The sequence below is a fragment of the Tursiops truncatus genome, chromosome 5 (genome assembly GCF_011762595.2).
Source record: "Tursiops truncatus isolate mTurTru1 chromosome 5, mTurTru1.mat.Y, whole genome shotgun sequence".
NCBI lineage: Eukaryota > Metazoa > Chordata > Mammalia > Artiodactyla > Delphinidae > Tursiops > Tursiops truncatus.
In genome coordinates this window covers 13,918,386-13,940,627 of record NC_047038.1, presented here as the reverse complement: position 1 = coordinate 13,940,627, position 22,242 = coordinate 13,918,386, and the positions used below count along the sequence as shown (strand labels likewise).

The following is a 22,242-nucleotide window of genomic DNA, read 5'->3' as shown; positions in this document are numbered from 1 at the left end:
ACAGGAGTCCTTTTCCCATTGAATTGGTACCTAAGGAGAATACCCTAGGGAAAGAGAACTTAACTGCTTTCTCATCTTCGCCTCTATGGGACCACAAAGCGTATTTCCTTAGTTGTGCTAAGCAGAATAAGGAGAAAAAAATTGGCTTAGAAGTTATAATCATGCAACCCAAATTCACACTATATGGGTGACTAGAGTAACTACTAGTCATAAATTTAAAGTGATTGTGGCCTGTTTATTTCCCAGAAATTAGCAGAAGCAAATCTGACTTTTTTGTGAAGACATTCACCTTTATCCTAGACCTCAAAGAATTTACTCAAATTATTTTGTAATGAAAGTGAGCAGCTTGGGCTTCCCTGGTTAAGAAACCGCCTGCCAGTGCAGGGGACACGGGTTTGAGCCCTGGTCCGGGAAGATCCCACATGCCACGGAGCAACTAAGCCCGTGAACCACAACTACTGAGCCTGCGCTCTAGAGCCTGCGAGCCACAGCAACTGAGCCCATGTGCCACAACTACTGACGCCTGTGTGCCTAGAGCCTGTGCTCCACAACAAGAGAAGCCACCACAATAAGAAGCCCACACACTGCAACGAAGAGTAGCCCCTGCTCGCTGCAGCTAGAGAAAGCACAAGCACAGCAACAAAGACCCAATGCAGCCAAAAGTAAATAAATTAATTAATTAATTTTAAAAAAAAGTGAGCAGCTCACAAAGTTAATAAGCAAACAAGGAAATAAGGTACTGCATGTGAGAATGAGCAAAAGTAACAGACAGTAAGACCATACCCTGAAAAATTTTAGATAGTAGGATTATTAAACATAGTGTAGAGTAACTTTGCTTACTGTGTTTAAAGAAAAATATCTGCAGGGAAAAATAAATTCTAAAGAATAACCTTTCTAGAACTTCTGGAATAAAAACAGTTAAGGCTGAAATTAAGAACTCAGTTAATTGAAGGGATTAACAGCAGATTAGATACAATTAAAGAATCAGTGAATTGGAAGACAGTTTACAAGAAGCTATTCAAAAATCAGCATAGAGAGATAAAGAGATAGAATATATGAAAGAAGGTATAGAATGGTATTGTAGACAGTCTTTGATATTTTTTGGTGTATTTCAAATCAAGTTGTATAATTTAACATCTAGTGGATTTTATTATAAATCTTTTTATTTTTGAGAGAAGTAAAAAGCAAGTGGAATATAGAGTGATAAACATGGTCTAAGATATATATTTATTCAGAGTTCCAGAAGGAAAAGAGAGAAAATGGGACAGAGTCAGTATTTTAATAGGTAATACCTAGGACTTCTTCTGAACTGCAGAGAGGTACCAGAGTAGAGCAGCCAGGGAAGAAAGGCGGTTACTTTCAAAGAAAGAAGAGTGACTGGACAGCTGATAGCTGACATCTCACCAGTAACATTTGAATGCAACAGACAATGGAACAATGGTGTTAATATAACACAGGAAAATAACTACCAACCTATAATTGTGTGCCTTGCAAAAGTACCTTTCAAGTAAGAGAGTGACATATAATGAGAGGAATTGCAGTTCGTCAAAGGAATTTCCAAAATTGGAATAAAAGTGATTCCAGGTGCCAGAACTACAGAAAGGAGTATAGAGCAAAGCAAGTGATAAATATGTGAATAAATCTGAATAAATATTAACTGTATAAAACAATAACTATGTCTCACAGATCTAATATAACATTAACACAGACTGGGAGAGAGCAATGAATGAATCGTATTTAAAGGTACTTTTGTGTTTGGAAAGAAGATAATTGATTAGTTTTAAAAGTTTTCATTTTGCCGTTTGAACGACACCCATTTAAAAATAAGATTAGGGGCTTCCCTGGTGGCACAGTGGTTGAGAGTCCGCCTGCCGATGCAAGGGACACGGGTGCGTGCCCCGGTCCAGGAAGATCCCACATGCCGTGGAGGGGCTGGGCCCATTAGCCATGGCCGCTGAGCCTGTGCTCCACAATGGGAGAGGCCACAACAGTGAGAGGCCCGCGTATGCAAAAAAAATAAAATAAAAAATAAAAATAAATAAAAATAAGATTAGAAGGAATAATCTTGAAACTAGGAGAAAGGGAAAATGTGGACTAAGACAAGAATAAAGGGGAAGGAATCTTCCAGCACAAAAATGAGGTAGTAAATTGAAACCCAAATATTTAAGTAGCAAAAATGAATATTATCAGAATGTATGCAAATACAACCAGTTATGTTATTTACATGTGACACATCAAAAAGATAAGAAAGCCAAAAGATTGAAATTAAAAGACTGAAAAAATACATAACGTAAAATAGTAATAATCCAAAATCAATCTACAAAGTGTAGTCCCTATCAGTATCCTAACTGGCTTCTTTGCAGAAATTGACAAGCTGATCTGAAATTCATATGTAAATTCAAGGGACCCAGAATAGTCAAAACAATCTTGAAAGAGAACAAAGTTGAAGGATTCATACACAGTCCTTACGTTAAGGCAATGTTGATACTAGTATAAGGATAGACATACAGATCAATGGAAGATAATTGAGAGTTGGGAAATACACCTATGTGTCTGTGGTCAACCAGCTTCCAGCAAAGGTGCCTAAAAAGCCATTCAATAGGGAAAGAATAGTCTTTTCAACAAATGGTCTTGGGACAAGTAGATATCCACATACAGAAGAATAAATTAGACACCACCCTAACTCACCGTGCACAAAAATTAATTCAAAATAAATTAAACACATGAATATAAGAGCAAAAACTGCAAAACTCTTGGAGGAAAACATAGAAGAAAATCTTTTACTTTGTATTTGAGAGTGGTTTCTTATATGACACCAATAGCACAAGCAACAGGAGGAAAAAATAATTTTGATATTATCAAAAAATTTAAAATTTTGTACTTCAAAGGACACCAGAAGATGGACCTCCCCCCCAAAAAACCACTTACATTAGCATCCCCCAAAATGAAATAACTGAAGTATAAATCTAAGAAAATATGTACAAGGTCTATGTGAGGAATACCATAACTTTGATGAAAGAAATCAAAGAACTAAATAAATGAGAGAGATTCTGTATTCATACACAGGAAGAGAGACTCAATATTGTCAGTTTTCCTAAATTGATCCAGTGCAATCCCAATCAAGATTCTAGGAATTTATTTTGTGGATATTGACCAACTGATTCTAAAATTTTATGGAGAGGCAAAAGACCCAGAATAGGGGCTTCCCTGGTGGTGCAGTGGTTGGGAAGCTGCCTGCCGATGCAGGGGGCGCGGGTTTGTGCCCTGGTCTGGGAGGATCCCACGTGCCGCGGAGCGGCTGGGCCCGTGAGCCATGGCCGCTGGGCCTGCGTGTCCGGAGCCTATGCTCCACAACGGGAGAGGCCGCAGCGGTGAGAGGCCTGCGTACCAAAAACAAAAAAAAAGACCCAGAATAGCCCATACAATATTGAAGAAGATAAGTCAGAGGACTAATAATATCCAACATCAAGAGTTACTATAATGCTATGATGATCAAGACAGTGTGATATTGGTGAAATAACAGACAAATAGATCAATGGAACAGAATAGAGAACCCAGAAATGACCTCTAAAAATAAACTGATCTTTGGCAGAGGAGCAAAGGCAATAAAATGGAGAACATATAGTCTTTTCAACAAATTGTGATGGAACAACTGGACATCCACATGAAAAAAATGAATCTAGGCACAGACCTTACTCCCTTCACAAAAATTAACTCAAAATGGATCACAGGCTGAAATGTGAAACTCAAAACTATAAAACTCCTAGAAAGTAATATAAAATAAAATCTAGATGATCTTGGGTTGAGCAATGACTTTTAATAAGTTGGATTTCATTAAAATGAAAAACTTTTGCTATGTGAATGGCACTGTCAAGAATGAGAAGCCAAGCTATGGAATGGTAGAAAATATTAGTAAAACACACATCTGATAAAGGACTATAATCCAGGATATACAAAGAACTCTTAAAATCAACAATATGAAAACAACCTGAATAAAAAATGGACCAAAGATCTGAACAGACATCTCACCAAAGAAGATATACAAATGGCAAATAAGAATACGAAAAGATACTCCACGTCCATATATCATCAGGGAATTGCAGAGTAAGACAACAGTGAGATTCTACTACACACCTATTAGAATGGCCAACATCTAGAACACTGACAACACTAATAAATGCTTCTGAGAATGTGGAGTAACCCTCATTCATTGGAGGTAGGAATGCAAAATGGTACAGCTACTTTGGAAGACAGTTTGGAAGTTTCTTACAAAACTAAACATACTCTTACCATACAATCTAGATTGTGTGGACAATCTTTTGTCCACACAAAAACCTGCACGTGGATGTTTAAAGCAGCTTTATTCATAATTGCCAAAACTTGGAAGCAACCAGGACATCCTCCAGTAGGCAGATGGATAAATAAACTGTGGTATATCCTGACAATGAAATATTATTTAGTGGTAAAAAGAAACGAGTTATCAGACCATGAAAAGACATGCAGGAACCTTAAATGCATGTTACTAAGTGAAAAGGTCCAATCTGAAAAGGCTACATACTGGGTGATTCCAACTAGTCAGTGTTCTGGAAAAGGAAAATGATGGAGATTATAAAACTAGTGGTTTCTAGGGGTTGGGGGGAGGGAGGGATGAATAGGCAGAACAGACGATTTTTAGGGCAGTGAGATTTTTTTGGTATGATAATATTATAATGATGGATATGTCATTATCCATCATTTATATCCATCCATACATCAAAACCCATGGGAAGTACAACACTGAGTGAAACCTATGTAAATTATGGACTTTTGGTGATGTGTCATTGTAGGTTCACTGATTGTAACAAATGTAACGCTTGGTACAGGTTGTTGATAGTGGGCAGGCTGTGTTGGGGGGAGGTTATAGGGTATATGAGAACTCTAGTTCCATGTAATTTTGCTGTGAAGGTAAAACTGTTCTAAAACATAGTGTACTGAAAAAAACAGGTTAGGAGAAAATATTTGCAAGTCATATTTAATAAAGGAGTTGCATTTTTAATATGTAAAAAAACTCTTACAGCTCAATAATAAAAAGGACAAATAACCCAGTTATAAAATGAGCAAAGAAAATGAATAGATATTTCTCCAAAGAAGATATACAAATGGCCAATAAGCCCATGGAAACTTGGTTGACATCATTAGCCATCAGGGAAGTGAAGTGAAAAATCATGATCACAATGAGATGCCACCCATACCTACTAGGATGACCACAATAAAATACATATACTCACAATTGCTGGTGATGATGGGGGAAATATGAATCCTCATGGACTACTGGTAAGCAATTTGGCAGTTCTCAAAATGTTAAACAGAGTTATTATATGACCCAGGAATGCCACTGCTAGTTATATACATGAGAGAAATGACAACATATGTCCACGCAAAAACTTGTACACAAGTCTTCCTTGCAGCATTATGAAAGTGGAAAGAACTAAAATGTTTGTCAGTTGGTGAATGGATAAATAAAAGGTGGTATAGCCATACAATGGAATATTATTTGGCAATAGAAAAAAGTGAATTTACTGATACATGCTATATGAAAACATCATGCTAAGTAAAAGAAGCCAGTCACAAAGTACCACATATTATACGATTCTGTTTATCTGAAATGTCCAGAACAGAGAGAAATTAGATTGGTGGCTATCTAAGGTGGGGTTTGGGATAGGTGGAGAGAATAGTGACTGCTAGTGGGTACTGGGCTTCTTTTTGGAGTGATGAAAATGTTGTAATATTGATTGTGATGATGATTGCATGTGTAAACTAAAAATAATTGTACACTGGGGTAGATTGTACCACAAGTGAATTATATCTTAATAAAATGATTTTTAAACAAGTAAAAGGAAAGACATCCTGTGTACATGGATTGGAAGTCAGTACTACCCAAAGTGATCTACAGATTCAGTGCAATCCCTATCAAAGTCCCAATGGCATTTTTTGCAGAAATAGGATAACGGATAATGAAATTTATATGGAATCTCATGGGACCCTGAAGAACCAAAAACAATCTTTAAAAAGAAGAAATAAATTTGGAAATCTCACGCTGCTGATTTCAAAACATATTGCAAAACTACTGTAATTAAAACTGTGTTGCTGGCATAAAGACAGACATAGACAAATGGAACTATAGAGCCCAGAACTTGAATGCCAAGACCACTCAGTGGGGAAAGGACAACTTCTTCAACAAATGGTGTTGGGGAAACTGCGTATTCACATGCGAAAAAATGGAGATGGACCCTTACTTTAACACCATATGCATAAAAATTTTAACAACAGATTAAAGACTTCAATCTAAAACCCAAAACCCTTAGAAGAAAACATAGAAGTGAAGCCTCATGACATTTGATTCGGCAGTGATTTCTTGGATATAACACCAAAAGCACGTGTTAAAAAAAAATAGACAAGTTGGAATTCATGAAAATCAAAAGCTTACGTGTATTAACAGACACAAAACAGGGTGAACAGACAGCCTGCAAAATAGGACAAAATATTTGCTTATCATAACTGATAAGGTGTTAATATTCTTGAATATATAAAGAAACCCAACAACTCAACAAAATAACTCAATTTAGAAAATGGACAAAGGACTCGAATAGACATTTTTCCAAAGATGATATACAATGGCCAATAAGCACATGAAATTATGCTCAACATCATTAGTCATTGGAGAAATGCAAATCAAAATCAAATGAGTTATCAACTCATTAGGAGGGCTACTTTCAAAATAAAAAGCAAAACACAGAAAATAACATTTGTTGGAGAGGATGTGGAGAAATTGAAACCTTACATTGGTGTTGGAAACATAAAATAGTATAGCTGCTATGGGAAACAGTATGGCAGTTAGAAAACTAAAGAGATATTTGCATGTTTATAGCAGCAGTATTCACAATAGCTAAAAAGTGAAAACAACACAAATGTCCATTATCAGATGAATGGATAAACAAAATGGTGGTGTTTATGGGCGATGGAATATTATTCAGCTTTCAGAAGAATGGGAATCTGTCACATGCTACATACATCAATGATAGTCTTTCAGGACATACTAAATGAAATAAGTCCCAAAGACACAGAGTATGATTCCATTTATATGAAGTACGAAAGTTTTAAAATTCATGGAAACAGAGTGGTGTTTATGGGGTGGGGGGAAATGGGGAGTTGTTTTAATTGGATAGAGTTTCAGTTTTGTTTAATAAAAAAACTTGGGTATCTGTTGCACAACAATGTGAGTATACTTAACACTACAGAACTATACACTTAAAGATGGTTAAGATGGTGATTTGTTATTTGCTTTTTTATCCCAATTAAAAGTAAAAATTATAAAAGAAACCCAGCCATTTACCAAATAAGTAAAAAGTAAAGGAAAAAAGCTGTAGTACATATATTTATATCAGACAGAATAGGCTTACAAAGTAGACTTGAAGACAAAAAGCATTACTAGTGCTAAAGAGTGTCCTTTTGTAATGATTAAAAGTGAAGAAATTCATCAGAAAGTATAATTTAATATTTGATGTATTTAATACAAAATATTCGAATATGTGAAGTAAAAGTTGATAGAACAAATCCAGTCATAGTGATGTAATTTACCCCCAACTAAATAAGGAGTGATCAAATAATTTAAAAAATGAGAATAATTTGAGAAACAACTCTGTACCTAGCAACTGCAGAGTACATGTTCTTTTTGAAGATATGTATACTACTTTGACCTATTTTATAAAGCAAATTTTTAAGCATTGATAATACATAAAACACACTAATAGTGGAATTAATTTAGTGTTTAACAATGGAAATAATACCCTGTGTGTTTTGGAACAAAGATATATTTTAAATAACTCACCAAAGAAAAAATCATAGTGGAAATTAGAAAATCTAAGTGGAATGTTAGTTGAATCTTAAAGGTGCACCTAGAGAGATAGGCTTAAATGCAAATATTAGGTAAAATTCTTGAAATTAATAAACCAATCACCACTATTATCTTTGCTGTATAAAAATCCTCCCCCCCCCCCCCCCAGTCTCAAAGGCTTAAAGTAAAAAATTTCTCACACTGCTTGGCAGTGATTGGGTTGGCTGCTTCAGCTGTGTGTGTGTGTGTGTGTGTGTGTGTGTGTGTGTGTGTGTTTGGTTCTGTTTGGTTGGTATTCATACTGAAAAAGCAGCCTGTGTACAGTACTTGCTTATTCATTCATATAGCATATGGGGTGAACAAGAGGATGAGCTAAAGTGTATAACTGTTTTCAAAATTGCTGCTTAGGTGTGTTTTATGTATATTTGCTCACATTCCGTTGGCTAAAGCAAATCGCATGGGTAAGTGTTGTATATGGGCCAGAGTTGTTTATGCTCCAAGGAGATGAAAGGTAATTACAATGGGTAGATGTATGTAATCCTTTAATTTAGGAAATCTGGGCTCTGAGCAATAATAGAATCTACTGTAGCTTTTATGAAGCTAGAAGTTAGAAAGTTCTCAAGAAGTTAGAAGAAGAATTAGCAAAATAAATTTTCATAAAAGTATATGGAAAGAGGGCTCCCTGGTGGCACAGTGGTTGAGAGTCCGCCTGCTGATGCAGGGGACACGGGTTCGTGCCCCGGTCCGGGAAGATCCCACATGCTGCAGAACAGCTGGGCCCGTGAGCCATGGCCGCTGAGCCTGCGCGTCCAGAGCCTGTTCTCCGCAACGGGAGTGGCCACAACAGTGAGAGGCCCGCGTACCGCCAAAAAAAAAAAAAAAAAAAAAAAAAGTATATGGAAAGAAATAATTTAATTAATTAGATCTAACAGAGGATTAATCATACCAGCACTTAATTCTTTGAAAAGGCCAAGATTATACTTAGGAAGACAAAATAGAGGGAAATTTAAATATTTTAGCTGCAGTGAATATAAGGATGTAATTACTGATTATGGAGAACTTTTTTTTTTTTTTTTTTTTTTTTTTTTCGGTACATGGGCCTCTCACTGTTGTGGCCTCTCCCGTTGCGGAGCACAGGCTCCAGACGCGCAGGCTCAGCAGCCATGGCTCACGGGCCCAGCCGCTCCGCGGCATGTGGGATCTTCCCGAACGGGGGCACGAACCCGTGTCCCCTGCGTCGGCAGGCGGACTCTCAACCACTGCGCCACCAGGGAAGCCCTATGGAGAACTTTTAATAGGTATTTCAGACCAATGATTTGAACATTTAGATAAGGAAAAATTTCTAGAAAAATATGTTACCAAAACTGACTGGAAAAGAAAGTAAGTTGCTATAGATCATTTTAAATAATCTTCAGACTCCAAGATTTAACTTAATTTTATTAGCAAGTTCTTCTAAAATTGGAATAATTCCAGCCATGAAAAAGTTTGCAGTGAATAGAGCTAATAAGTATTCAAATATTTGTTGAATTGACTGAGGTAAAAAAGGGAATACTTGACTCATTTTATGAGAAGAGCATAACCTTGATACTAATACCTGAAGAGAGCATGAATGAGAAATTCATGAAAATATGAATGAGATTTCATTTTCTAATAGTATAAAACAACCATGAAAGGATCTATGTATTTTTGAAATGTGTACAAACATACATAGAAGGTAATACTGTAAAGAAAAAGGCAGGAATAATTATCACGTAAGTCAGGATTTGGATTGTTTTTGTGGGAAGGGAGTAGAATACACAGGGTTTCAATATACTAACAGTGTTGTTTTTCTAGTAGTTTTTACATATTTTCTTTTTTTTAAATTTTCATTTAAATTTATTTATTTTACATATTAGTTTTCTAAACAAGTTGCACAGGTATGTTTAATACGTTTTCCTATGTGGCATATTTCATGACAGTACTAAGAACAGGCTAGCATGAATGGGAATGTGTGGGACAAGAAGAGGTAAGCCAAAGATGAGTTACTTCTTGGAGCAGCAGGGCTGTTTTTGGGCTAAAATAAAGGTTAGGGTGAACTTTTTTTTTTTTTTAAATACTTAAAAATGTTTTTTTATTGAAGTATAGTTGATTCACAGTATTGTGTTATTTTCAGGTGTAAGGTTGAACCTGTTTTTGTTTTTTGTATACAGCTATTTGTCTTCTTGTCCAGTGGTCTGCTTGGGGTGGTGTTGCAAAGCTGTACATTGTTGAAGGCTTTATTAACAGGGGACATACAGATAGGACTTCCATCCAAGAGATGTGCTGCTGGGCCTCAGCATCTTGTCACTCATTGCTGGCTCGCTTCTGGGCTTGTGAGGCTCAAGAATTGTCCAGTCTACCGTCTGTCATGATGCCTCTCCCTAATGAGAAATCTTTAGTTTGAACCTGCAGAACAAAGGAGTAAAAACATCACAACCAGTTCTTCACTCATTGTACCCTCTGTCCGAGTTGATTGTGTGGAAACCTAAATATACTCATGCCTTTGTTTCTAGCATTTCAGGAAGAACCTTCAAATTGGAAGCTTTTGAATCACACTGGTCAGTCAGTTAATCTCATCTTTAGGCTCATCGCATTTGCTATTTTGCAGTATATCAGCTTTGTCTAGTACTTCTTAGAGTATTATGTGAAGTTATCACTGGTGGTCTAAATGTCGATTCCCTGAGTTCTCCTTGGCTTTCCTGGCTTTATATTGTATGACAGAACATACCCAGCTGCTGGATGATTGAGACCATCAGCAGGCTCATTGTTGAGAGGGTAGACTGGAGGTGGGCTCTCTTCTGCCTTGACCTATTCTGAATTTGTGGAGTCCTCAAGCCTTGGGAGACCTGATGGCTGTTATTCACTCTGACTTTGCTGACTTCTTTGATGTCTCCTGCTGCATTTCCCTTACAAATGCAGGCAGGCCTTTGTGTTTGTTGCAGATGGTGAGAGGAACTTCAGTTGTGGTGAAGTCTTTGGTATGTAGCTGGAAATGGTGTACAAATTCACCAGGAGATGCCACATCCTCACCTGGCAGACAGAGACATGACACCATACTGACTTGGCAAGCTGAGAGTCACCACCACCACTTGAGCTGTTCCTCTTCTCACAGAGAAGAACACCAACTTGAGAACCTCTCTGGCAAAGCTGGGGACTGTTCCTGACCAGGAGTCAACTTGTGTGCAAGTTCCACTGAGTGCAATTCTGGACCAAAAACTAACTTCTCTAAACCTCAGATGGGGATCATTCTTGTCTTCTCTACCTCACTGAGTTTTAAAGACCTTTGAAAACTGTAAAAGACTGGGCATGTGTGAGAAGGAACAAAGGCCATATGGTTATGTGGGATCAGGAATAATGATGCAGATAGAGGTGAGACCAGGAATTTAAAGACAATGCAGAAGCTTCAGGCTTTACATAGAAATTGTGACATCAAAGTACAGTCTGTGGATTTCTTCCCCAGGTGCCACAGTGTCAGATATTTTCATAATTAGTCCTTTTGTGTTGTGTATTTTAAAATGCAAAACTCTTTTAATTCTTCCTCCTAATACCTTACTCTGAAAGACTTCCTCAGATTGCTTTCCTCTCACAGGCAGCATGAGGCCCCATCATTCTCCCTTTAGATATGATTTTGATTTGACTTCTCCCTCCTGAAGAGACAAGTGAATTAGGAGACCTAATTTCAGGTTTTGCCTCACTATTTAAATTCTAGCCAAAGCTCCTTGTACAAGTCAGTTCCTTATTTTAGTACACATACTTCAATTATGGTAGCTTTATAGTAAGTTAACTCTTTCCCAGGAATTCATCCATTAACATCTGCTTGAGTGCCTGGCCTGTGCCACACTGTGCTGGGAGCTGGGAATGTGGTAGTGGACATGACTGACTATTGAAAATGCAATCTCCAAGTAATTCATAATGGTGATGTTGATGAGAGTAGGGTGTGTGGATGGAGATAATTAATCCAAAAAATCTAGATAAATAGATAACTACCGTAATTGACCATTGAATTTAGTTATGAGCTGCTTCATAAATAGGAAAGAATAAACTTGCTGAGTTATCACAGAGGAAGTTGGGGTAAAAGTTTGAAGAAATGACAAGTGGAAATATGAATGTAATGCATTCAAATATATATGAATATTGAATATTATATTGAATAATATAATATGAATATTGAAGCTTGGTATAATATATTGGAGAAGTGGCAGTACCTGAAAGGATATGAGTCAAAGTTTGTGTGTGTGTGTGTGTATTTGTTTATTATATTTTTAAAGATTAGAAAGTACTGGAACATTTTACATGGTTATGGGAAAGTTGAAGATATAGAAGGGAGTAGAAAATGGAGCTAAATTCTTGAGACTGTGAGACTGGATAGGATTCAGAGCATTGTGGATCAGGGTTTGTCAGCCTTGGCCCTATTGACATCTTGAACCAGATACTAATTCTTTTCGTGGAAGCTGTCTTGTGCAACAAAGGATGGTTAGCATCATCCCTGGCCTCTATCCACTAGATGTCAGAAGCACCCCACCCCCATGACAATTTTAAAAAATATACCTTGAAGAGAGTTATGTGGGCAAAATCACCCCTAGTTGAGAGCAGTTGATACAGAGAGAGGTATTGGCCTTTCAAAGAGAGGCTTTGGTTCTTTACCTGGAGGGAAGAAATAGAACATGAGTTTAGATGAGTTTGTAGATTTCGTGGTAGAAATAGGAGTAATTTCCTCCTCATGATTTTACCTTTCTCAGTGAAATGAGTCAGGGTTATGGGGCTGGTGAAAGGGTCGAGAGTGACAAAGTTAAGTCATTTTTGTAGAATGGAAGAAAATGGTTCTTAGAAAAATCAGAGATTCCTGGTGAGCAGTGGGAGACTACAGGCTATTTCTTCTGTAGGAATTTTACTAGGGAGGCTTTAGACCAAAGAGATTAGGCAGGAAAATGGAGGACAGTACCAAGATTATTCTTGATTTATTTCTAAATATGGAATGATGGAAAAGATCCTATCTAGATCTTACTAGGTCATGAGTATTTAAAGCTGTTAACTTATTGAAACTTTTTGGCTTCTCCATTACACCACATTCTCTCACTTTTCCTTCTACTTTGTCTTCTTTTTTTTTTTTTTTAGTATTTATTTGGCTTCAATGGGTCTTAGTTGCGGCATGTGGGATCTTTTACTTGCAGCACGTGTGATCTTTTTAGTTGCAGCATGTGGGATTTAGTTCCGTAACCAGGGATAGAACCAGGGTCCCCTGCAATGGGAGCACAGAGTCTTAGCCACTGGACCACCAGGGGCGTCCCCCTTCTACTTCTGTACCCATTCTTTTTCAGTTAGATTTACGTTTATCGTCTGTTTGTTCCTTAATTGTCAGAGATTCCTAGGCTTATGACTTAAGACTCTATATTCTTACTCTAACTGCTCTCTCTAAGCACTCTTTCTACTCAGGAGTTTATTCACCACTGTATGTTGTTTTAATCCCAACTCTTTTATATCTAGACTAGATTTTGACCCTGAATTTCAGATGCAGTGTGTCTAGCTGCCTCCTGGGACATTTCATCATATTTGTCCTAGAGTTCTTTAAAAATCAACATACCCCAAACTGAATTTATTATTTCTCCATTCAAAACCCCCTTCTTTAGCTCCTTTTCCTCCTCACAGTAAACAGAACTCCCCAGTTGGTTTATGATTCCTATCTTGGTGATTGCGTCTGTGATCTCTGAACATTGGCATGGGTATATCCCTCTTGCCTCAAGTTAGTCAGTAAGTCTTGTTTGTGTTACTCTCATATTTCATGAATTCTTCTATATCTCCATGTTTCTACTTTTCCAGCCTCATGTCACTGCTCTTTTTCTCTGTACACTGAAGTACTTGGAGTTTCCCAAAGATACTCTTCTCATCTTTAAGCTTTTGTGCATGTTCCACCAAAGCCTTGAAATCCTCTTGCCCCATCATCTTTTTTTTTTTTTTTTTTTTTTTTTTGTGGTATGCGGGCCTCTCACTGTTGTGGCCTCTCCCGTTGCAGAACACAGGCTCCGGACACGCAGGCTCAGCGGCCATGGCTCATGGGCCTAGCCGCTTCGCGGCATGTGGGATCTTCCCGGACCGGGGCACAAACCTTTGTCTCCTGCATCGGCAGGCGGACTCTCAACCACTGCGCCACCAGGGAAGCCCCTTGCCCCATCATCTTTGCTACACAAACTCCTATTCATGATTCAAACTTGGTTAGACATCATCTTCTTTGAGCATCCTTTCATGTTCTACATTTCCTGCTCTCTCCACAGTTATGTAAACCTCTATAGTAGCAGAATACAAGTGAAGGAGCTTGATTCAAGTGTTCTCTCTGTGAGTATATGAATGGCTAGGTTCCCAGATAACCCTCCTATGGAAAATAACTAAACATTCTAGATTAAATTATTGAAAAAATTACAAAAAAAAAAGTTATGCTTGTACCATAGATTGACTGAATATGCAATCCCAGAGAAAAGAAACTGAGCTCAGAAGCGGACATTTACTCAGAGGACATTTCTTGGTCTTGGTTCTGAATGGAGGCAGGTGGGAAGTAACCACTCAATGGTCAAACATTTATGGATTTGCAGCTCAAATTCATAATATACTTCAGTGTGAAAAAAGCTAGAACTAAGAATATAAAGTAGTTCTGGACTATTAAAATCACAGGCGCCTGGCATATGCAAATGTATATCCTCTTTGGAGGAACTTATTTCAGAGTTTGGCAAACTCTTCTGTACAGGACTGGATAGTAAATATTTTCTGCTTTGCAGGCTGCTTAGGGTCTCTGTAGCATGTTCTTTGTGTTTCATGGTTGGTTTTATGGTGGTTGTTTTTTGTATTTTTTATTTTATTTTAATGTAGCCCTTTATTGTAAAAGCTGTTTTTAGCTAGAGGGCTGTACAATAGAACAGACCACGGGCCAGATTTGGCCCACTGATGGTAGACTGATGTCATTCTAAGCCTCAAAATATTCCCATAAGTATTTTCTAAGGGAAGTAAGTTTAGAATGGGGTTGGTGCTCAGAGAAAAAAATGACTAAGCAAGCAAGATAGTTCCACTGTCTTGGTGGAGGATTTTATGTATACTTGGAAATAATTTATAATCTGTAGGTTTTAGGCGCAATATTCTGTAAATGTCAATTAGGCCAGACTGTTACCTGATAGCATTGTTCAAATCTTATATATCCTTAGACTTTTTTTTCCTCATATAAATTACTGAGAGAGGGCTGTTAAAATCTTCAACTGTGGTTGAAATTCGTTTATTTCTTCCTTTAGAGCTGTCAGTTTTTGCTATATAAATTTTGTAGCTCTATTGTTAAATGCATGTATATGTGATGCATATATATGCATCTGTTATGAGATGCAGTATACATATGTAGTTATGTATTCTTGATGAATTGATTCATCATTGTGAAATATGCACAGTGATCCATATTGACTCATCATTATTTATTTTAATTTTTTCTTTTTTTAAATTTTGGCTGCGTTGGGTCTTCGTTGCGTGCAGGCTTTCTTTAGTTGTGGCAAGCGGGGGCTATTCTTCGTTGCAGTGTGTGGGCTTTTCATTGCAATGGCTTCTCCTGTTGCGGAGCACGGGCTCTAGGCACCTGGGCTTCAGTAGTTGTGGCTCATGGGCTCTAGAGCGCAGGCTCAGTAGTTGTGGCGCCCAGGCTTAGGTGCTCTGTGGCATGTGGGATCTTTCTGGACCAGGGATCGAACCCGTGTCCCCTGCATTGACTGGCAGATTCTTAACCACTGCACCCCCAAGGAAGTCCCTCATCATTATTTCTTGTAATGCCATGTCTGATGTTGAAGCCAAAGTTGCCACCTTTCTTTAATCTTTTTACTTTCAGCCTATTAGTGCCTTTATTTTATTTATATTTACTTATTTTACTTTTATTTTTATTTATTTATTTGCTGTGCTGTGTGGCTGGCAGGATCTTAGTTCCCCGATCAGGGATCAAACCAAGGCCCTGGCAGTGAAAACTCCAAGTCCTAGCCACTGGACTGCCAGGGAATTCCCCAGTTAGTGCCTTTATTTTATAGGAGGGTTTCTTGTAGACATCATATAATTGGGTCTTACTAGTTATAATATTTTTATTTCCTTTTTAATTTCTTTTATGACCTCTAAGTTAATCAAACGTTTTATAATATTACATTTTAGTTTCCCTTTTGGCTTCTTAGTTATGCTTCTTTAAACTTTCTTTTTTAGTGATTACTCTAGTGCTAATAATATGCCTCCTTAACTTTTCTAAATCTTTATAGATTATTATATCATTTCACAGTTTTCTCATCTGACAGTTAATATTTCTTGGCTTACAAATATAATTTATAATTACAAAAATATAGTTCCACTACCTTTGTGCTAGTGTTGTCGTATTCTTTTACATGTATTCTAAGCCCATCTTAAAATGTTATTATTTTGCTTTAAACTAACAGTTGTCTTTTAAGGAAATTGTGAAAAGAAAAACATAGTCTTTTATTTATTTATTTATTAAATTTTATATTTTTGCTGCATTGGGTCTTTGTTGCTGTGCGTGAGCTTTCTCTAGTTGCGGCGAGCAGGGGCTACTGTTTGTTGTGGTGCACAGGCTTCTCATCACGGTGGCTTCTCTTGTTGAGTAGCACGGGCTGTAGGTGTGTGGGCTTCATTAGTTGCAGCATGTGGCTCAGCAGTTGCGGCACACGGGCTCTAGGGCACATAGGCTTCAGTAGTTGTGACGTGGGCTCAGTAGTTGTGGCTCGCAGGCTATTTTCCCTCTGTTTTATACATTAAATTGTGTCTACAAATCTGTCTTTATTTTCACTAGCTTTTGTCTGCCATCTCCATTCTATTCTTAAGCTCATCCAAGTACAAAGTTTTCAGTTCTATAACTTATTTTTTTTGTAGTCTACATTTTTGGCTGGGATTTCCTATCTGTTCACTCATTCAGACCATCTTTTCCTTTAGTTCATCAAACTTAACTCTGTAATAGTTGCTTTAAAGTCCCTATTGTAAAATCTAACATTTGAGACATCAGGAAGACAGTTTCTGTTGACTGTTGTTGTTGTTTTCTTGACTGTGTGTTACATCTTCCTGTTTCTTTTCACATTTTAGATACTAAACGTGAAATGTGTTTTTACTAGACATTTTAGGTATTATACTGTAGAGATTATAGATTATGTCATCTTCCTCTGAGGAATGTTGATTTTTTTTGTTTTTTTGGCCTGACAGCTTGGAATTTTGTGGGCTTGGTTTTATTCTTTGTTAGGTTAGATCTGTGGAAAACCTCTCTAACTTGGTAGAGCTTAGCCTCTAAACCCTATGTTTCCTCAACATCTTATCAGGTTTTGTGTTAGGCTTTGCTAGGGAATCTAGAGTAGGTCTTACTGTAGGAGGTGGGCCTTACTCTGTAGCCTGGCCTAATTTTTAAAGTGCATCTTACCTGGATGCCCTGGGTGTTGATGAGTGGTTAACAAGGGGTCTCCATTCTCAACTGGGTCTATATGTCATTATCTCCCAATGCTATTGGACCTTTAATGTAACTGTTCAGCTCAGTCCCATTGCAGCTGTTTTTGGATATGTGTCAGGGAGTCTTATCCTCTATGTATGTAGCTCAGCCTTCAGCCAAGGACTCACAGGGGTCTGACCCCCTACTCACAAGGGGTATTGCCCCCTCCAACACTAATTATCTCCCTCTTCCTCAGTGCTCTGCTCTATAGATTACATTGCTTCTGCTTCCCTGAATGCTAATCACTACCTTCTCAGCTCAGCAGGACAGCCATGCTTTGCTTGGGCTGAAGCTTGCTGTGCTGTGGTTGGGAAATTGTACTGAGAAAAGAGAGCTGGGGTGATTGTGGAGTCCACCTTGTGAATTTCTCTTCTTTCAGAGATCAGGATCTTGCATTGCTAGTTATCCAGTGCCAAAATAGTTACTTTATATCAGTTTATGGTTATTTTCGTTGGCAGAAGTAGGCTTGTATCAGTTACTCTATCATATGCAGAGGCAGAAGATCATAACTCTTATATCATAAAATTAAAGTCTGACAGTGTTAAGTCTTTGTAAAGAATGGCACAATAGGAACTCACATACCACAGTTGGTGCTAGATTAAATTGTTAGAACCATCTTTTTAAAAAAGTTGAAGTATTGTTGATTTACAATATTATATTAATTTCAGGTGTACATCCTGGTGTTTCAGAATTTTTATAGATTATCTTCCATTTAAAGTTATTATAAAATATTGGCTATATTCCCTGTGCTATACAATATATACTTGAAGTTTATTTATTTTATACATAGTAGTTTGTACCTCTTAATCCCCTACTCCTGTCTTGCCCCTTCTCACTCCCTCCCCTGACTGGTCACCATTAGTTGTTCTCTATATCTGTGAGTCTGTTTCTGTTTTGTTATATTCATTCATTTATTTTATTTTTTAGAGTCCACTTGTAAGTAATAACATACAGTATCTATCTTCTTTGACTTATTTCACTAGGCATAATACACACTAGGCCCGTCTATGTTGTTGCATGTTACAGCCACCTTTGTAAACAGTTTAATATTACTTACTAAAGTTGACTATTTATGCATCCTAGGAAACATCTATTCCATTTCTAAATGTATATGTATACACACAGATATCTAATAAGCATCAATTTCATATCATGTCCAAAATAGTATAATGGATAGATGAATTGTGTCTTTGTGTATAATGGTTTGGTATTTAGCAGTGAAATAAATTAATCATAGATACAGAAATGGGGATGATTTTTTTCCTTTCAATATGTTTTATTCTGGTGAAGTTACAAAAGTAGATACAAAATATTTTTTTTAAAGTAGTTAACTGACTTAGAAAAATAAAGTCCCTAAAGTTTTAAAAATATAAAATAAAATTTCATGTAAAGAACATTTTAAAATATTTTAGATGATAAGACTAACTTAAACTATTTTCAATGTAGACCAAACATAGAATGTTGTTGTATAATAAATCTATAGCACACTGGTAATCCATTTGGATTTACAGAATACTTGTTTGGAATAGAATCTGATAATGAGAGAAAACCCAAATGAATTTCAATGCAGTTGCTTCAGTAAAATTACTGCGATCACAGGTAATATCAATATCATCCCCCAGAGCCCTTTACAGTCTGAAATATCAAAATCTAATGCAAAAACAAAGGAAGACCGAGGAACTATTATTTTCCCTCTTTGCCAGAGTGTACAATAGTAAAAAACCAAATCTAGTTACTGAACTGATATTAGGAGGAAATAATGTCCCTGTTGAAGCTGCTTAGTTTGGTGTACCAGCTGGTATTTTCAGGCCAGAATTCTACAGACAGGAGAGACAGCCACCTACAACCAGGCAAGGGTAACACCAGCACCATGACTGGAGCCGCTTAGAAACAAAGAAAGGGGGATGATTTTTAAAGTAATGCTGGTGTACATCAAATAAGAGAATGGTAAAAGGATGATAATTGAAACTAGGTAATGGATATATAAGGCTTCAGTATACTGTTCTATTTTTGCATATGTTAGAGAAATTCCCAAATAAAAATTAAACTAAAAAAGATTTGGTGAGTGTTATTCATGGAATATATGCAGTATATTATCATATTAAAATATGATTTTATTTACATAAAGTTCAAACACAGGGGAAGTGAAATATATTGCTTAGGGGAACTTTCAAAGGTGGTTAATAAAAGAACAGTTAGGAAATGACCTTCACTAAAATCCATATAGCAGTACCTCTGGAGAAAAGGAAGAGAATGTGATTGGGCAGAAGCAAACAAGGAGCTTTAAGGTATTGTCAGTGTTCTGTTAACCTAGATGGTGGTAACAGGTGGTATTCACAGCTATTAATTTTTATACTGTACACATATAGTTTACACTAAGGCAGAATTATTTTAAAAGACCTGGATGAAAGAATTTTGAGAGTTTTGGGTTGGCATAATCAAGGGAGGCATTATAGAGAAGGATTAGGCTTAGACTTGGCCCTAGTAATGAATATTCTATATTATAATTAACAAAACACTTAATCTAGGACCCACTGTTTTGTTCAATACTCCTGACCAAAAAAAAAAAAAAAAAAACCCACAAGAAAATATCTTCCTTTGGAACGCATTCTTCTTGACTTCAGTTTCTCTCTTGTTTTTCATTCAGTCATCCATTTTTTGTTCATTCATTACAGATATCGGAGTACCTGTGAGGTGTCAAGCTTAGTGATAGGCACTTGTGTACAGTGTTGAGGAAAATAAACAGCAAGTCCCTGATGTCATGGAGTTTACAGGCCCAAGGTCCTTTATGTTTCCCCTGTTTGTTGAGCTTAGACTAGGAACCTCCTTTGTATGTTTGATTTAAGGTGTAGACTAGTCAGCCCTAAACAACTGGCTCATTTCTTGCCTTTTCCTGGAACTCTGCTTGATTTATTTTTCAGGTTTCTGTGGCAGAGAAAATTTTTTTCCCACTGCTAAAACAGTGGTTGTAAAATTTGCCCCCTTATAACTTTTATCAGAATTTCCATCCCTTGATGCACGCAAGAGCTTTTCCTTGGTTTTTAGGCACTATCTGGAAATGTACAAAATCAAAACAGAATAGGTAGTCCAGCTAGTGAAGGTAACCAGTTGGCTTGATTTGAAGGGGGAAAATGGAGAAAAGAGAGCTGAGGACAGAAAGTAGCCTCTGGTGCTGTAAGTAGGTGGACTGTCTCTTAAATAAATGTTAAAGCCTTGTGCTTGTTGCGAAGAACAGTGATGATGAAAATGTTGTGTCTCAAAGAAAGTGGATTGAAGAGTGACTAAGAATTCAATACTACAACAATGTATGTCAGTAAATGAAAAATCAGATTCTAACGTATCTCCTTCAAAGATAGTGTTTAAGTTAGCTATTACAATATAAATTATGTAGTTTATAAAATCTGGCCTGTTCCTTCTTTGATGGAATTGCAGTGATGTGTAACACAGATGTATTTTTTAATATCCCGATAAAGATAATTTATGAAAAATACAGTTTGCAATTTTTAAATTACTGTTTCTTGAGTAAAGAAAAGTTGCTCAACACTGATAGGTCTAAGACCTAACTTATGTGTCTTCTCTAATGCACTGGAATTAAATATTATTTGGGAATTGGTTCTAGAGTCCTTTTAAGTTGAAAACTGAGTATGGCCAAAATACTCTCAAAAGTCCTTTAAACGACTTGTAAAATACGTATGTGGTTTTAAACATAGCCCCACATCATAATATGCATATGTAAATTTATCATATATATAGTAATGTAGCAGGATCGTATTTATAAAATATTCGAGTGTTTCACTGTTTGAAGCACTTGAGCAAATTTATGAAGATTCTAACTTGTTGGCTCTTCCTGTTCACGGTCATCTTTTTCCTAAGAGGCTGATTTTTAAAATAATTCAAATTTAGTCAGTGTTTCTCAACTTTTTTAATTCATGAAAGGCTTTAATTATAAAATTAGGTCCTTGAGGATATGGTGAAACTATACTTGTTTAGATACTTTACATTTTAATCTCTCTTTTTTTTTTTTCTTTTTTCTTTTTTGGCCACACTGCATGGCTTGCAGGATTTCCCCGACCAGGGATCAAACCCAGGCCCCCGGCAGTGGAAGTGCGGAGTCCTAACCACTGGACTGCCAGGAAATTCCCTAGATACTTTACCTTTTAATGGTCAGGACATTATTAAAATGTATGCGTCCTTTTGTTGGGTTTTTCTTTATGTGAATTAACATTTTAGGGCTTAATTACTTCACTGCATATGTTCATTGAGTAGAATGGCAGTTGCATTAAAAAATAACTTAAAAAGTTACTGTAATTGCTGAACAAGTATAATCAAATTTCTTTAAAAATGTTACTACTATTGTGATGTACTAAAATTGAAGATTGTTTGGGTAGGTGGGATGGGAGCAGGTTGTGAAGTGTCTTGAAGTCTATGTAGGAATTTAGAAAAGGAGCGATTGCAGTTCTTACAAAGAAAAGTGGTATGATCAAAATATGGTTTAGTAAGGTTTAATCTAACAGAGGCATTAGCCTAGGTCAGAGTAGGGGAGGGCAGAAGTTGAGTTAAAACTTATTTATAATAATCCAGGGGTGAAATGAAATGCTGAACCAAAGGGATATGTATAATATGTATGTGAATTTTTTGAACCACCTGTGAGTTAGTTATAGGCACTATGCCACTTTATCCATAAATATAAAGCCTGTATCTCTTAAAAACCAGTACATTCTCCTACATAACAATAGCTGTCAAACGTAGAAAGTTTAGTCTTGATAGAATGTTATATCTAATATATAGCCTATATTTAGATTTCTCTAATTGTCTTAATACTGTCCTTTATAACTTTTTATTTATTTTTTGATACCAACTCCAA

At 36.8% G+C, this 22,242-nt stretch overlaps 1 protein-coding gene and 1 long non-coding RNA gene across 7 annotated transcripts in view; one reads left to right on the top strand and one right to left on the bottom strand.

The window, feature by feature from the left end:
* The window catches only part of LARP1B (La ribonucleoprotein 1B), a 128,315-nt gene that overhangs the window by 41,489 nt on the left and 64,584 nt on the right, over positions 1-22,242 (top strand). The window lies entirely within an intron of this gene.
* Positions 10,179-22,242, bottom strand: part of LOC141278743 (uncharacterized) — a 46,707-nt gene continuing 34,643 nt past the window's right edge. For both annotated transcript variants that reach the window (XR_012331867.1, XR_012331868.1), the window contains exons 3-4: positions 12,440-12,535; positions 10,179-10,297 (exon numbers count right to left, since the gene is read on the bottom strand). This is a non-coding gene — a long non-coding RNA (uncharacterized lncRNA). The remainder of the gene's footprint in view (positions 10,298-12,439; positions 12,536-22,242) is intronic.